Below are 16,431 nucleotides of genomic sequence, written 5' to 3'. Positions count from 1 at the left end.
CAGATTGGAGTGGGATGAGAGGGATACAGATTGGAGCAGGATGGAGAGGGATACAGATTGGAGCAGGATAGAGAGGGATACAGATTGGAGTGGGATGGAGAGGGATACAGATTGGAGTGGGATGGAGAGGGATACAGATTGGAGTGGGATGGAGAGGGATACTGATTGGAGCGGGATGGAAAGGGATACAGATTGGAGCGGGATGGAGAGGGATACAGATTGGAGCGGGATGGAAAGGGATACAGATTGGAGCGGGATGGAGAGGGATACAGATTGGAGCAGGATAGAGAGGGATACAGATTGGAGCGGGATGGAGAGGGATACAGATTGGAGTGGGATGGAGAGGGATACAGATTGGAGTGGGATGGAGAGGGATACAGATTGGAGCGGGATGGAGAGGGATACTGATTGGAGCGGGATGGAGAGGGATACTGATTGGAGCGGGATGAGAGGGATACAGATTGGAGCAAACAAGATTTTGTTGAGCAATTTGAACATGTAGGTGAAGATTTGAAAGATTTGAGGCACTGGGAGCCAGACAGCCAAGTTAGTTCAGCAACAATTAGGGTAATGAGTGACACAGCGCAAGATATGCTCAGCAGAGTTTGGAATGGTATTTAAGTTTCTCCTTGCTGCACCTTTCTCTGTATAAAGGGAGTGAGCATATGGATTAGACGTGCATTGCTGCCCAGTGTGCAGAAATTCAAAAAAGCCAGTTTACAATAATAGTATTAACAATAGCCTACAGCTGTGCATGAGTCAACCATCTGGCTCCAGTTCTCATTGGAAAGTTGGGTCATCTGAAGACTACAGGTACCATCTCACTTATACATACCCTTCTCCCTCCTCCCAAAATACAGATTTCACCTTTGTTCTTCTTCCTTTACAGTCAAGATCAAAAAAAAATCAAATAAAGATTAATTAATCTTGTAGAACTTGTTAATTAATTGTTAATTAATCTTGTAGTAAATAAAATTAGTTTACATTCCAACACTATTCCAACATCCCAACACTGTTCCACCAGGATCACTCAGTTTCTGACTTGATTACACTCTTGATCCAAACATGGACAAAAGAGCTGAACTCAAGAGGTGAGGTGAAAGAGACTGCCTTTAATATTAAGGCATGACTTGATCCAGTGTGGCATCAAAAGTATCTAGAAAATTGAAATTATGGGATCAAGGGAACACTCTCCACTGGTTGGAGTCATGCCCAACACAAAGAAAGATGATTGCGGTTATTGGAGTTCAATCATCTCAGCCCCAGGACATCGTTCAGGACTCTATGCTGAGGTAGAGTCCTAAACCCAACCATCTTCAGCTGCTTCATCAATAACATTTCTTCCATCATACGGTTCGAATTGCAGATGTTCACTCATGATTGTACAATGTCCAGTACTACTCCCAACTCTGCAAACATTGATGCAGTCTGTGTCCATATGCAGCAAGACCTGAATAAAATTCAGGATTGAGCTAATAGATGACAAGTAACATTTGCACCTCAAGTGGTGGCAATAACAAGAGAAATCTATCTAAATCCCCTTTGACATTGAACAGCATTACTTTTGTTGAATTGCCCACCATGGACCAGAAATATAACTGGACTGTTCATATAAATGCTACTCGAAGTGTATGTGAGAGGCTGGGATTCTGAAATGAATTCTTACCTCCTGGTTTCTCAAAGCTGTTCACCAATTACAAGGCACAAGTCAGGCATGTGATGGAATACTTTTCACTTGCTCAGATGAGTGTGGCTCCAACAGCACTCAAGAAGTTGAACAGCATCCAGGACAAGGTAGGCATCTCATCCACTATCTTAAGCATTCATTCCCTCCGCCACTGACACTCAATGATAGTGCAATATTCAAAATACATGGCAAGAAATTGCCAAGGCACCTTCAATAACATCTACCCAAAACCCATGACTTCTACCACCCAGAAGAAGAAAGGCAGCAGATGTATGAGAACACCAGCATCTGCAAGTTCCCCTCCAACCCACATACCATCCTGACTGTTCCTTCATTGTGACTGGGTCAAAATCCTGGAACTCCCTTCCAAAACTGCATTGTGGGTGTAGCCACATCAGATACTTTGCAGTATTTCAAGAAGGCAGCTTACCCTCCGCCTTCTGAAGGCGGTTAGGGATGGGCAACAAATGCTGACCTTGCCAGTGATGCTCATATCCCAAAAAAGGACAAGAGAAAACAAGTTGGAAGAAATCTCTGCTTTTCATGAGAAGCATGGTCACAGTTGAGGTGTATTTCACACATCTCTGTAAAGGAGATTAAATGTATCACTTCAGCTCCACACTGGCGTTATCCCTAAGAGGCAAGATAATAACTTGAACATTCTTAATCTTGGTGGTTTGAAGTGGTTGCCAAGTGTGATTTGCCCAACTTCTATAAGCTGCTTTTACATTTGTGATATTTGTGGTGGCTCTCATGCAGCCAATAGTAACATCAAGGGGCGAGAATTGCTTTCAACCTGTTTTGCTGCCTGAATCGGGTGCCACGCACTGAGCGCAGAGTCCAGTCCAGGCTTCTGAGGCTGAATTGAAAATGGGCAATGGGTTTCATTAACATTTTGAGGCAAATCTGTCGGGGTTGCAAAGATCTATTTTCAGGAGATCAATGTTATCTCACCAAGAGCAATCTGAAACTAAGTTCCAGGTGTGGAGGGTTGAGTGACTAATAGGCTCCCCCGTATAAATAAGGATCTCACGCATGTTTTAGTCAACCACTGGGAGCTGCATATAATGGCGCCACTCAGTATTGTGCCCGATATCTTTCAGGTATATCTTTGCCTTGGAACAGTTGATCCTGTTTTACATCCATAAAAAAATGAGCATAATGAGTTCCAATTTCTCTCCTCAAAGTAAACTTAACTCATTCACTACATGTGGGGTTGGGGGATATGGAAAAAAAAGTCTTCCAGTCCCAGCAAATCCACTTTGCGTTCTTTGATGTTAGCATCAGCTACACAGCTGGAGCAGATAGCACTTGCAAAGTACTAAAATTAACATTGAAGCAACTTTACAGTAGCTAAAAAAATTAATACTTCCTGCCTGCCTGAGGCTTCCGTGTTCTCTTCTTACTGGAAACTGGCTGGCAATGGAGGCCAGGGAAAGTTTTGTTTCAGGGAGTTGCAGATGTCAGCAATCACCTACTGCGAAAGCCTGAGCCTCATTGGGTTCACACATGCACTTTCTATATGCTCTGTATTCAGGCTCACATCTCCTTCAAGCTGGATCTCTGCTATGTCTATCCCCCCTGTAATGCGGAGGAGTACATGGCTGAGGAGAAAGTGGCTAGTGCGGCTACTTCTGGAGTTGCTGCTCCTGAAGCTAAAGTAAAGTTTCTTTATTAGTGTCACAAATAGGCTTACATTAATACTGCAATGAAGCTACTGTGAAAATCTCCTAGTTGCCACAGTCCAGCATCTGTTCGGGTGCACTGAGGGAGAATTTAGCATGGCCAGTGCACCTCACTAACATCTTTCAGGCTGTGGAAGGAAACCGGAGTACCTGGAGGAAACCCATACAAACACGGGGAGAATTTGCAAACTCCGCACAGATAGCGACCCTAGCCGGGAATTGAACCCGAGTCCCTGGCGCTGTGCGGCAGCAGTGCTAACCATTGATGCTATTAGTGTTGCTGCTGCTTTGTGTTCCTCAGAAGAGGCCTACCGCAGAAGCTGCTGTCATGCCAACAGCAGTACAGTGTAAATCAAAGTGAGTGAAAAGCAAGGCAGTTGGGTTGACTTGCAAGAAATTTGAGATCACCCGGCAAGCGTGCTCGCAGAAGTAATGCTGTGAGTAGCAGCCTCTCATTTAGGCATGATGTAGATCATAGAATTCTACAGTGCAGAAGGAGGCCAATTGGCCCATCGAGCTTGCACCGACCACAATCCCATCCAGGCTCTATCCCCATAACCCCATGCGTTTACCGTAGCTAATCCCCTGACACGAAGGGGCAATGTAACATGACCAATCAACCTATCCCGCACATCTTTGGACTGTGGGAGGAAACCGGAGCACCCGGAGGAAACCCACACAGACACAGAGAGAACATACAAACTCCACATGGACAGTAACCCAAGCCAGGAATCGAACCCGGGCCCCTGGCACTGTGAGGCAGCAGTGCTAACCATTGTGCCACCGTGCTGCCCCTAAGTAGCCATTCTAAAGCTTCCCAGCCTGTCAGTTACACTGACTAGGCAATCCCTGTTGTGATCTTACCTGCAGGTTAATCCCAGCAAATTCCAAACAGTTTGGGAAGTCCACGTGCTTATTGTTTGAACGGAATGCCAGCTATTTATGTCTTCAGTTCACTGGGGACTTAAGTATTAAAACATGTTCCCTAGTGATTTCCCGCTCGCCTAGAGATCCGCCCGCACTAAACCTGGATGGGGCGGAATCATGTCTAGTTTCCATTGCAATTTTGTGCTTTAACTTTAAGTTTCCACTTACACCCAAACCCAAACCTGTTCTCCTTGCTCCACCCATCACCTTTGGCAGGTAAAATTCTGCTCATAGTTTAAAATATGCAAAGGATATTTATATCTGTCTACTTTAAGTTCCTCAAGTTGCAGTCTTGAGCACAAACAGACTGAAACATCTATTCTTTTCCATTTTGCAAAAGTTCAGACTTTCACCAGCCATGGAGCAGATGGTGGGGTATGACTTTCAAGTATAAAATGTGCGTGTCCTGCCATTGCTGGGTTCATCTGCTGTGGGAACACCATTGCCGAAGCCTGCATGACAGCAAGGGCTGCAGTCAGGGTAGCGCAATGACAAAGGGAGACTGCATTATGTTATAAATGGAGCATGAAGCATGCCCCTCCCCTACCTCCCTTGCACACACACCCAACCCCTAAAATATCCTTGCTTCCTCTGGATTTTAAACAAAGCTGTTTCCTGTGTTGGTGAAGACAAAATAAATTGTGAATTCCAAAAATCTGGAACAGCAGCAGAAAATGATGGCGATAGTACAGAGCATCAGGAAAATTAAAATGACAGTTAATGCTTTGGGTAGAAAACCTTGATCAGAGAGACATTAGTAGGGAAAATGGATGAAGCACTTCCAAGTTATGTATAGCATGAGTGAGGTTTAGAGTGATGTTTCCTCCACATTGCCATGATAGGTACCTCAAATTTCTAACCAGACCTTTTCCCCCTCTATCCACCTTCTCCTGCTTGATTTTCACAAATTGACCTCATAATTTCTTTGGCTAGCATTGCCCAATTTAGAGGACATTTGTACTTTGAACCTATCGCCTCAAGAAGGTTACTTTGAATTCCTTTTACTTGCAATTCTTGTTGCTGTCAGTGTGATGGGACGTCCATCCGGTTTGCGAGAGTGGGTTCCATCTAACATTCAATCACTAAGGAATTGGGGAGGTGATGGCCTCGTGGTATTATCGCTAGATGATTAATCCAGAAACTCAGCTCATATTCTGGGGACCCAGGTTTGAGTCCCGTCATGGCAAACGGTGGAATTTGAATTCAATAATTAATCTGCAATTAAGAACCTACCGATGACCATGAAACCATTGTCAATTGTCGGAAAAACCAATCTGGTTTACTAATGTCCTTTAGGGAAGGAAATCTGCCCTCCTTACTCGGTTTGGCTTACATGTGACTCTAAAGCCACAGCAATGTGGTCAACTCTCAACTGCCCTCTGAACAAAGGCAATTAGGAATGGGCAGTAAATGCTAGCCAGCCAACAATGCCACTATTCCACAACTGAAGAAAAAAAATTGAAAAAATATTCAGTAGAACAAATTTCAATGCATGGCACAATGGCACAGGGATGGCACAATGGTTAGTACTGCTGCCCCACAGTGCCAGGGACCTGGGTTCAATTCTGCTTTTGGGTGACTGTCTCTACAGAGCCTGCACATTCTCCCTATATCTGCGTGGGCTTCCTCCGGGTGCTCCAGTTTCCTCCCACAGTCCAAAGATGCGCAGGTTAGGTGGATTCACCATGATGAATTGCCCCTTAATCTCCCAAGCTATGTTTGTTAAGGGGATTAGTAGTCTAAATATGTAGAATCATGGGGTAAGCCTGGTTATAAGTCGGTGTTGACTCGATGAGCCGAATGGCCTCTGTCTGCACTATAGGGATTCTCTGATTCAATGCCTGAGGACAGGGACCAGGGAGGGGGTGGGATTGGGGTTTACAATGAATTCTTTCCAAATGTGCAGCCTGCCCCATAAGGGCAGATGGTTAGTAGCATAGAATCATATAGTGTAGAAGAGGCCTATTGTCTATGGAGTCTGAGAGGTTATCCACTTTGGTACCAAAAACAGGAAGGCACATTATTATCTGAATGGCTATGAATTGAGAGCAGGGAACGTGTAATGAGACCTGGGTGTCCTCGTACACCAGTCACTGAAGGTAAGTGTGTAGGGCAGCAAACGGTAAAGAAGGCAAATAGTATGTTGGCCTTAACAAGACCATTGGAGTATCGGAGCAGGGATGTCTTGCTGCAATTATACGGGATCCTGGTAAGGCCACACCTGGAGTACTGTGTGCAGGTTTAGTCTCCTTATCTGAGGAAGGATGGTTTTGCTATTTAAGGAGTACAGTGAAGGTTTCCCAGGCTGATTCCTGGGATGACAGGACTGACATGTGAGGAGAGAATGTGTTGGTTAGAGTTACGTTCTTTGGAGTAAAGAAGAATGAGGGTGATCTCATAGAAACCTAGGATTAGAAAAGGTAGATGCAGGAAGGATGTTCTCAATAATGGAGGAGGCCAGAACCAGGGTTCTCACTCTGAGGATATGGGGTAAACCACTTTGAACAGAGATAAGGAGAAATCTTTGCACCCAGAGTGGTCAGCCTGTAGAATTTGTGACCATAAAAAGAAGTTGAGGCCAAAACATTGTATATTTTCAAGAAGGAATTGGATATAGCTCTTGGGGAGAAAGATATCAAAGGATTATGGGACAAAGGTAGGAACAGACTATTGAGTTGAATGATCAGCCATGATTATAATGAATGGTGTAGCAGGATTGAAGGGCTGAATGGCCTTGCTTCTATTTTCCATGTCTCAAATGACCCTTGAACTGGTGATGCTGAGCTGACTTTCTTGAACCGCTGAAAGCCATATCATACAATCATCGAATCTGCACTGACCACAATCCCACCCAGGACCTATTCCCATAACCCAACATATTTACCCAGCTAACCCCCTTACACTAAGGTCAATTTAGCATAGCCAATCAACCTAACTGGAATTGAACCTGGGTCCCATGCACTGTGAGGCAGCAGTGCTAACCAGTGTGCCACCGTGCCACTCCATATGATGAAGGTACACTGTTAGGAAAGCATTTCCAATTTTTGACCCAATGACAGTGAAAGAACAGCAATATGGTTCCAAGTCAGGTTGGTCTGTGGCTTAGGTGGAAACTCACAGCTAGTGGTGTTCCCATGCATCTGCTGCCCTTGTCCTTCTCAGTGGTAGAAGTCACAGGTTTAGGAGGTGCTGTTGAAGAAGGCTTGCCAAGTCACTGTCGTGTACCTTATAAGTGTGTCAGTGGTGAAGGCAGTGAATATTTAAGGTGGTGAATGGGGTGTCAATCAAGCAGACTGCTTTGTCCTGAATGGTGTTGAGCTTCTTGAGTATTGTTAAAGCTGCACACAAGACATTTGCAAAGTTTCTACCAGAGTGGCTGGGTACTCAGCTCAGTCCTGATTAAGCAAGATCCCAAAATACCACTTTACTAGTTTTATGGCCTGAAACCTCCATCACAGAATAACTTAAGGCAGTGTGGGATTAGAAGTGGTGGGGGGGGTGAGGAGGAACAGCCCAGAGTTTGCGTGTACCTCTTGAGGGAGCTGCCACATGGTCGGCAATGATACCTCTGGTGAATATGAGCGTAAAAGCCAAAAAGCAACAGACCAGCATTCAGGACCCAATATTTTAAGAATGATTTTAAAGTTGTCCCAATTATAGAGCTGTGGCAGAACTAAAGTAATTACCAAGATGGGGGAGAAATTTAGACTACAATGTGGTTGCCGCTGTTGCGTGCAACGTTCCTGGTCAATTAATAAAAAATCAACCAGTGTTCCAGCTCCTAATTGCCATTTAATAATGATAGTGTACATGTGTCTTCTGTGATGGAGGCTGGCAGCAAAATGCCCCCCTGACACACACTGTCAAAGCTGCAACATGATCAACAATCAACTGTGTGACATACTTGAAGGTTTATAACCCCGATAGGACCTTAGCCCAGGAAAAAAGTCAGTTCCCTTCTGAAGTGTGGATGTGAACATTTCAAAGAGAATCTGTGCTCACCATTGATTATTCCACAGATTGTGACATACGCGAAATGTTCTTAACCATCACAGCATTCGCATATGGAGCTGTCACATTCAATGAGTTTCATTGACTCTCGATAGCTTGTTGAGTCTCCCAATCCTGCCAGTTGGCCAAGTGTAAGCTCTGATCATTGTGTAACTGTAACATGTCAGCACAGCTGAGATTTTATCACCTGTCAGAAACAAGGTGCCACGTAGAGGACAACACTTATAACCGGCCCATGATTTTGACTTCTACCTTTCAGATGAAACGCTAAAATAAATCCCACCTATCCTCTCGGGTGAACTTAAAAGTTCCAGTGCCACAATTCAAAAAAGAACAGATGAGTTCTCCCAGTATCCTTGCCAATATTTAGCCCTCAACCGACATCACTAAAACAGATTATCTGAATATTATCTCGTTTGGGGGCCTTGCTGTGTAAATTGGCTGCTGGGCTTTGTCCTTTACAACATCTTCAAAGTACTTCAGGAACTGTAAAGCACTTTGGCACACCCAGAGCTTGTGAAACGTGCTATATAAATGCAAGTTGTCCTACCTTTCATTTTAATTCCCTTTTATTTCTGACTCTGCCAACTATGTTTAATTACACCGTGATATGTTTTCAGAGCAGATGAAAGTCAGAGGAGTTGCCTGTTGTCGAACAGTCTGCCTAAAAACCTTTTGTGTCATGTAGCAACCTGTCATTTATACCAGAAAATAAACCAATATCGCATCTTATTTGCCAGACTTCTCAGAGGCAAAGAATCGCAAATTATAATAGATGTTGAACTCATCACAATCATTCACAATGCACCAATTGTTCTGATATTGAAAGTATGAAGATCAACGTGTTCGATGTATTTAGCTTGGCTCATTTGGTAGAAGTGTCACAAAGAACAGTACAGCTTAGGAACAGGCCCTTCGGCCCACCAAGTCTGTGCCATCACAGATGCCTTTCTAATCTAATACTTTTTTCCCTCTATGTGGCCCATATCCCTCTATTCCCTGCCTCTTCATGTATTTATCCAGATTCCTCTTGAACATTGTTACGGAATCTGCTTCCACCACCTCCTCTGGCAGCACGATCCAGGCATTTACCACCCTCTGTGTGGAAAAACTTGCCCTTTACATCTCTTTTAAACTTCCCCCCTTCTCTCACTTTCAACCCCCTACACCCCCAATTAATTTACCCTTCAACCCTGGGAAAAAGATTCTGACTGTCCATTCTATCCAAGCCTGTCATAATCTTGTAAACTTCTATCAGGTCACCCCTCATCCTCAGGCACTCCAATGAAAATAATCCAAGTTTGTTCAACCTTATCCTCCAAACCACGCAACATCCTGGTAAATCTCTTCTGCACCCTTTCCAATGCATCAACATACTTCAGGCAGTATGGCAACCAGAATTGTACACAATACTCCAAATGTGGCCTACCCAACATCTTATACAGCTGCAACATTATTTTCCAATTACTATACTCAGCGCCTCAGTGGATGAAGTCCAGCATGCCATACGCCTTCTTGACAACCTTGTCTACCTGAGTTGCACCTGTAAGGAACTGTGGATCGCACGCCTAGATCCCTCTGTATCTGCTACTCCCCCAATTTTTGTATCATTTGCAAATTTATTAATCAAACCATCTACAATTTCCTCCAAACCATATATATATAACAGAGGCCCCAGCACTGATCCTTGTGGAACACTGCTTGTCACAAACCTCCAGTCATAAAAGTACCCTTCCACTGCTACTCTCTGCTTTCTATGCCCAAGCCAGTTTTGTATCCATCTGACCAGCTCATCTCAGATACCATGTGACTTCACTTCTGTATTAGCCTGCCATGAAGAACATTATCGAAGGCTTTACTAAAGTCCACGTATACAACATCCACTGCATTGCCCTGGTCAATTTTTTTTTGTCACTTCCTCAAAGGACTCAATCAAGTTTGTAAGACACGATCTACCCATCACAAAATCATGCTGCTTTTTGCTAATAAACCAATTGTCTTCCAATGTGAATACATCGTGTCCCTAAGAATCTTCTCCAATAACTTCCCCACCACTGACGTAAGACTCACAGCCTATAATTTCCTGGATTGTCTCTGCTGCCCTTCTTAGACAGAGGAATAATGTTCCAACTCACCTCTGAGTTGGAATAATGTTGGGTTGAAGTCCAGATCGAAATAGCACATGCAGCTTTCGTTTCCAAGGCAAAGGCCACTGACCATTGGTAAAAGATCCATGGAAACCACTGCAAAGATTAGAGACTAGAATTTAAGTGGAAATTTCTGTGACGCTCTGTCACGTGTGAACTCTTTCGAATAAAACATTAAGCTGGGACTTCATCGGTCTGTTCAGGTGGATATAACAGATCCCATGGCACTTCTTCAATCAAGGACAAATTAGTTCTCTTGGTGTCCAACACTCATTCCTTAACTGCAGGACATTCTGAAGGAGGTGGGAGAACAGCCAAAGGTTGTAGCCCATTTTAGTACTAACAGCATAGGTAAGAAGAGGGTTCAGGTCTTGAAAGCCAAATATAGTGAGCTAGATGAAAAGTTTCAAAGCAGGGCCACATCTTACAAAATTCTGTAGACTCTGGAACAGTCCCTGTAGTAAACATAACACGGCTATTTAAAAAAGCAGGGAGGGAGACAACAGGGAGTTATAGACCAGTTAGCCTAACTCCATTAATAGGGAAAAAGCAAGAATGTATTATAAAGGATGCAATAACAGGATATTTAGGAAAATATTAATGGGATTAGAAAAAATCAACATGGATTTCTAAAAGGGAGGTGTTGCTTCAATTGTATAGAACCTTGATTAAACTGGAGTACTGTGTGCAGCTTTGGTTCCCATCACTTCAGAAAGATATTATTGCCAGAGAAGAAATGCAAAGAACCTTCAAGATTTGTTCCCAGGATGGTGGGATTATCCTATGAAGAAAACTGGGGAAACTGGGACTGTATTCTCCAGAGTGTTGAAGAATGAGAGTTAATCTCATTAAAAGCACCATTCCTGCCTTTATCATCACCATTTACATTCCCTTTTTGTCTGTGCCGTTATGTACCCACCCCTCTCTCTGAGCCTCACAGTATAAATCTTGTCCAATTTTCCTTGCCTTCAATATTGACACTGTCTACATTTCCCGCTTCCTCAGAAAAGCAGTCAGCATAATCATGGACTCCACACACCCCAGACACTCTCTCTTCCACCTTCTTCCATCGGGAAAAAAATACAAAAGTGTGAGGTCACATACCAACCAACTCAAAAAGCTTCTTCCCTGCTGCTGTCAGACTTTTGAATGGACCCACCTTACATTAAGTTGGTCTTTCTCTACTAGCTATGCCTGTAACACTACATTCTGCACTCTCTCATTTCCTTCCCTATGAACGGGATGCTTTGTTTGTATGGCACGCAAGAAACAATACTTTTCACTACTTGCTAATACATGAGACAATAATAAATAAAATAAAATCTGCTGAAGGGCCATCATAGATCATAATGTTGGCTCTATTCTCTCTCACACATGCTGTCAGACCTGCTGAGATTTTTCAGCACTTTCTGTAGACAGGACAGATGCAGTTTAGATGGTTCCCCTGGCTGGAGAGTCTGGAATCAGTGGACACAACTTAAAAGTAAGGGAATAGCCACTTAGGACTGAGATTATGAGAATTTCTTTATTCAGAGGGTTGGGAATCATTGCAACTCTCTACCTCCACTGGGCTGTGGAAACTAAGTCATTGAGTTTGTTTAAAGCATAGATTGATATTTCTAAATACCAATATAAAGAGATATAGAGATAGTGTGGGGAAAAAGGCATTGCAGTGGATAATCCGCCATGATAATAGTGAATGGCGAAAGGACATTCAGTGGGTTGACTGAACTATGTTCCTATGTTCCTGTCTAAATGCAGGCAAACTACTGAAAATTATTATTCATGGGTGCACTGTTTACTTTCTGAATTAAAATTGCAAATGCAAACATAATGAAACACCATCAGTTGATCCCACAGCAGCGATTCCACAATTCTGCTGGGACACTGCACTCAAAGAGATCACAGGGTCAAAGCTTTCCCGTGTCGTAACCTGAACTCTTGACATTTGGTTCCTGTTGAGCCTGTCCCTGATTAAAATCTTCTGACATCATTGCAAGTAAGCACTGAGTGGTGCTGGATTACAGCAACAAAAGCAGCTACAGTTTATCTTAAAATAGCACGTATACAATGTCTTATGTGCTTTGCAGGAGTGTAATCGGATTTTAAAATGTTGATACTGAACCAAAAGTGGCCAAATGCTTGGTCAAAGAGCCCAATCTTACTGGCCCTGCTGCAGCGAAGTGAGAGAATCTGGCATCCGGCCGAATCTCCGTTCACTGCAGGAGGATGGGAAAATCCCATTAACGAGTATGGCTGTAATATTCCAGCCAAAAGTTTTTAAGTCTCTTAAAAGTGGAGAGAGAGAGATTTAGACAGGAAATGAAGAGATTTAGGAATGGAATATGCTCGGGAAAAACCACATGCAGTGCCTCAGAGGATTAAACAAATCCAACAGGTTTAGGAAATGTTCTGACGAGAGGCAAAATTACTTTCAGCATTATTATTTACATGTTTTTAAGAATATTTTCTGTGAGGTCCCGTAAGTCAATGAGATAAGCTTTTAAGCTTTTTAGTTCCGGCCCTTGGAACACAAAAAGATTTATTCCGTCAAACGTCAGTAAAGTAACTGGTCTCAAGAGCCCACTAAAATAATCTATTGTCCTTGCTCTCGACGGAACTACCGCCACGGAGACTGAAGAGAAAGTTTGAAAAGCGAGGAAGGAATCAAAAAAAGGTCAAATTGCGATTTGCAGGAAAGCCAACTGAGGATGGTTAACAGAAGAAGCGAGAAATGCAATCAAAATAGAGGCTATGGGCCTCCATATAGGCCAATCAGGCTGGACAGAGAGTGTTCAGCCCATCAATATTGGGATGGTTCTGTAAAAGGACCTACCCTTCCCACTGGTGGGATCTTCTGAGCGCCCCCACCCCCACCGCGGGTTTCCCAGCAGCGTGGGGTGAATACAATGGGAAGTCCCATTGACAGCAGGGGGACCAGAAAATCCCGTCACCAATGACAGGCCACCAACTAAATCACCGGGGGGGTTGGGGAGCAGAGAATCCTGCCCTATGAATGGAATCCAAAGGTCCATCACAAACATAACATTTGGAAATGTATAGGTACTTGCAGTTTATCTGGCAAGCTCCAGAATATGCCTTTATCGCTCAAATTAATTTTCTCACCAAAGTGTTTCATTAAAGGAAGGAGTAATTGATTTCATTGGCAGGAGTGTTGGTAAACAGAGAACACAGATTTCAGACAATTAGTAAATGCCACAGGGTGGAGATAAGGTAAACTAATTATTTTACCCCGTGAATTGTTAGGAGCTGGAAAAAACTGCCAAAAACTCAGTTCCAGTCATAATTTTCAGAAAGGTTGAATAAATATTTGTGAAGGACAAATCCTCTGGTCTATAGAGAATGTACAGGGGAGTGGGGCTAGGTTCTTTTACAGAACCAGCACAATATTGATGGGCTGAATACTCTCCGTACAGCCTAATTGGCCCAGATTTACACCACAATGGACAGACTCTCCTGGAAATGTCTGAAAATTCTAAATCCTGCCCCCGAACCCGGCATTTCCCATCTTTGCACGGGTGAGTCTGAAGTCACGCTGGTGTTCAGGCACATGCCATTTGCAGAAGCAAATGGAAGCACCATTTAAATCACCAGCAGGACTTTGGATGGCCAGACATATAAAACTGAATGTGAATATTAAAACAGCTAAGAAGAGGTCTAAACCTGGAAGATTCATTTGGATAACTAGGCTACCCTTTTGGAGAAATAAGGCATCTTCTGTATGAGGTAAGGCATGCTTTGGGATTTTAAAAAAATTAGTCATATTTATGTACTTTTTACGCACAAACTCGCTGGAGCTGTCAAGGAGCTATCAAAGCTGTCAAGGAAGTTTTCAAAGAGACTAGGAGAGTTGGTATGGTGGGGGGTGAGGACAAAGGGTGGAGGGCATGGATTGGCATGGGGGTGTGAGGGCTCTTGGGGTGTAGTGGAGCATAGGTTGGCATAGACCAGAAATGATACTTGCTTTAATATTGTTTATGCCTCACCCCTACTCCTATTTTCTGCGTGTTTATGTTATGCAGAGTCAAGCATTCTTCCTAAGCCATTTTTGCAACTTGGCAGCCTATGCACTTGTCCTGGGATTTTTCCTGATCCACCCATGGCTGTAATTCTGATCTGTGCAGGTGGACATTTTTAAAGGTCAGGTTTGCAGATCCTCCAAATTTCCAGATTCTGTGCATTCAAGAAAGGAAAAAAATGGGGGACTTATGACCCTATCTGGGTTTTAGTCAGCTGAATAACATCCACATCTTTTCAGGTGCTTTTCAGCTACTCAAACTTGGACAATGGCATCCAAAATGCACACCGCACTGACAGAGTTTGGGCGCTGCCTCGACCAACCTTCCACCACAATGGGAGCTGTAATATTAGCCAGCAAACCATATGTAATGGTAGGTTCCATGGGTGTACTGATGGAAGTAAGTGCACATTTTACATTGCAAAGGATCTGAGCAAAGCCCTGTACCAAATTGGAGGTGGAACCCTACATGTTCTTTAACATTGTGCGGAAGCTTTCTGGTAGGTTTCAACAGTTTATCAGGGATATGATTAGAGAGTCATAGAGGTTTACAACATGGAAACAGGCCCTTTGACCCACCTTGTCTATGCTGCACCTTTTCTAAGTAAGTTAGTCCCAATGTGGCCCATATCATTCTATAGCCATCTTACCCATGTAACTGTCTAAATGCTTTTTAAAGGATAAAAGTGTACCTGCCTCTACTACTACCCCGGCAGCTTATCCCAGGCACTCACTACCCTCAGTGCCTGCTGACTCTGTGCACCAGCACTGAGTTTAAATAAATAGAAACTTAAAAACCCCGGAAAAAACTACCTCTTTGGACCATTTTGTATCTCTCCCCTCTCACCTTAAACCTACGCCCTCCAATTTTAGACTCCCCTAGTTTGGGAAAAGATGCTGACTATCTACCTTAGAACTCAAAATTAGCCATTATGAATCCCTCTGAGCCACCTCATTCATTAAAGTCATCTAAAAACATTGGAACTAGTGCATGACCTCAGCCGTGGTGAGTTGGTTCAGTTAATGACCTTTTCCCCTAGCCTAGCTCCTGATTTCTGCTTGGTGTATATTTGTGGTATTTTTAGTGATCCCTTACCACAGCTTTGCAGCTGAACAGCAGCCACTTTAAGGGAACGCATGTGAGATGTCATCGACCATTTGTGTGGGTAACTGGGCAGTGTAAAATTGCAGTCTGCAGTGTTCACATCACCTGAATAAAGCTCTTCATTTTATTGATCCTCCACAGCCTCCTAAAGTCAGCCCTGCAAGGAGCACATTGCTTATTTGTGCCCAGTGTCTTATCAAGTGTCTTTAAAGTTTATTTATGAGTGTCACAGGTAGGCTTACATTAACACTACAATGAAGTTACTGTGAAAATCCCCAAGTTGTCACATTCCGGCGTCTGAAGGAGAATTTAGCATGGCCAATACAACTAACCAGCATGTCTTTTCGGACTGTAGGGGGAAAGTCGGAGCACCAGAGGAAACCCATTCAGACATGGGGAGAACATGCAGACTCCGCACAGACAGTGAACCAAGCCAGGAATTGAACCCTGGTCCCTGGCACTGTGACAGACAAACATTCCACTTAACTGTTTTGTATTCTGTTTCTTGAGATAGTAACCCAGTGTTTTAATAAATATATAAATTTCAGTAGTTAGACATGTATATTATATAACTTAGTGACTTCCTTCCTCCTCCTCCCCGTTTCCCTGGGATCAAGCATTAAGGAGTTCCTCATCCATCTGACTGTTGGCATCAGGATTAGAGAGAGGATCCAGGTCCGCAAATAGATTGAACCAAGCTGATTTGTCCTGAGTATTTCCCTTTGCAGCTTTGGATGGGACCTTTGGTAAGGTCAGAGGATGATTTACTGGAACTTTTGGCTCTGGATGTGTTGGGGCTAGGGTTGGTGCTGGCTGTGATTTAGGTGGAT

At 43.5% G+C, this 16,431-nt stretch overlaps 1 protein-coding gene across 2 annotated transcripts in view; it reads left to right on the top strand.

The window, feature by feature from the left end:
* The window catches only part of LOC145346803 (corticotropin-releasing factor receptor 2-like), a 227,050-nt gene that overhangs the window by 106,227 nt on the left and 104,392 nt on the right, over positions 1-16,431 (top strand). The gene's annotated exons all lie outside the window — the stretch shown is intronic.

Source organism: Carcharhinus amblyrhynchos, chromosome 8 (assembly GCF_965287045.1).
Source record: "Carcharhinus amblyrhynchos chromosome 8, sCarAmb.v2.hapA, whole genome shotgun sequence".
NCBI classification, from domain to species: Eukaryota; Metazoa; Chordata; class Chondrichthyes; order Carcharhiniformes; family Carcharhinidae; genus Carcharhinus; species Carcharhinus amblyrhynchos.
The sequence above is the reverse complement of the archived record's forward strand: the minus strand, read 5'-3'. Positions and strand labels throughout refer to the sequence as shown.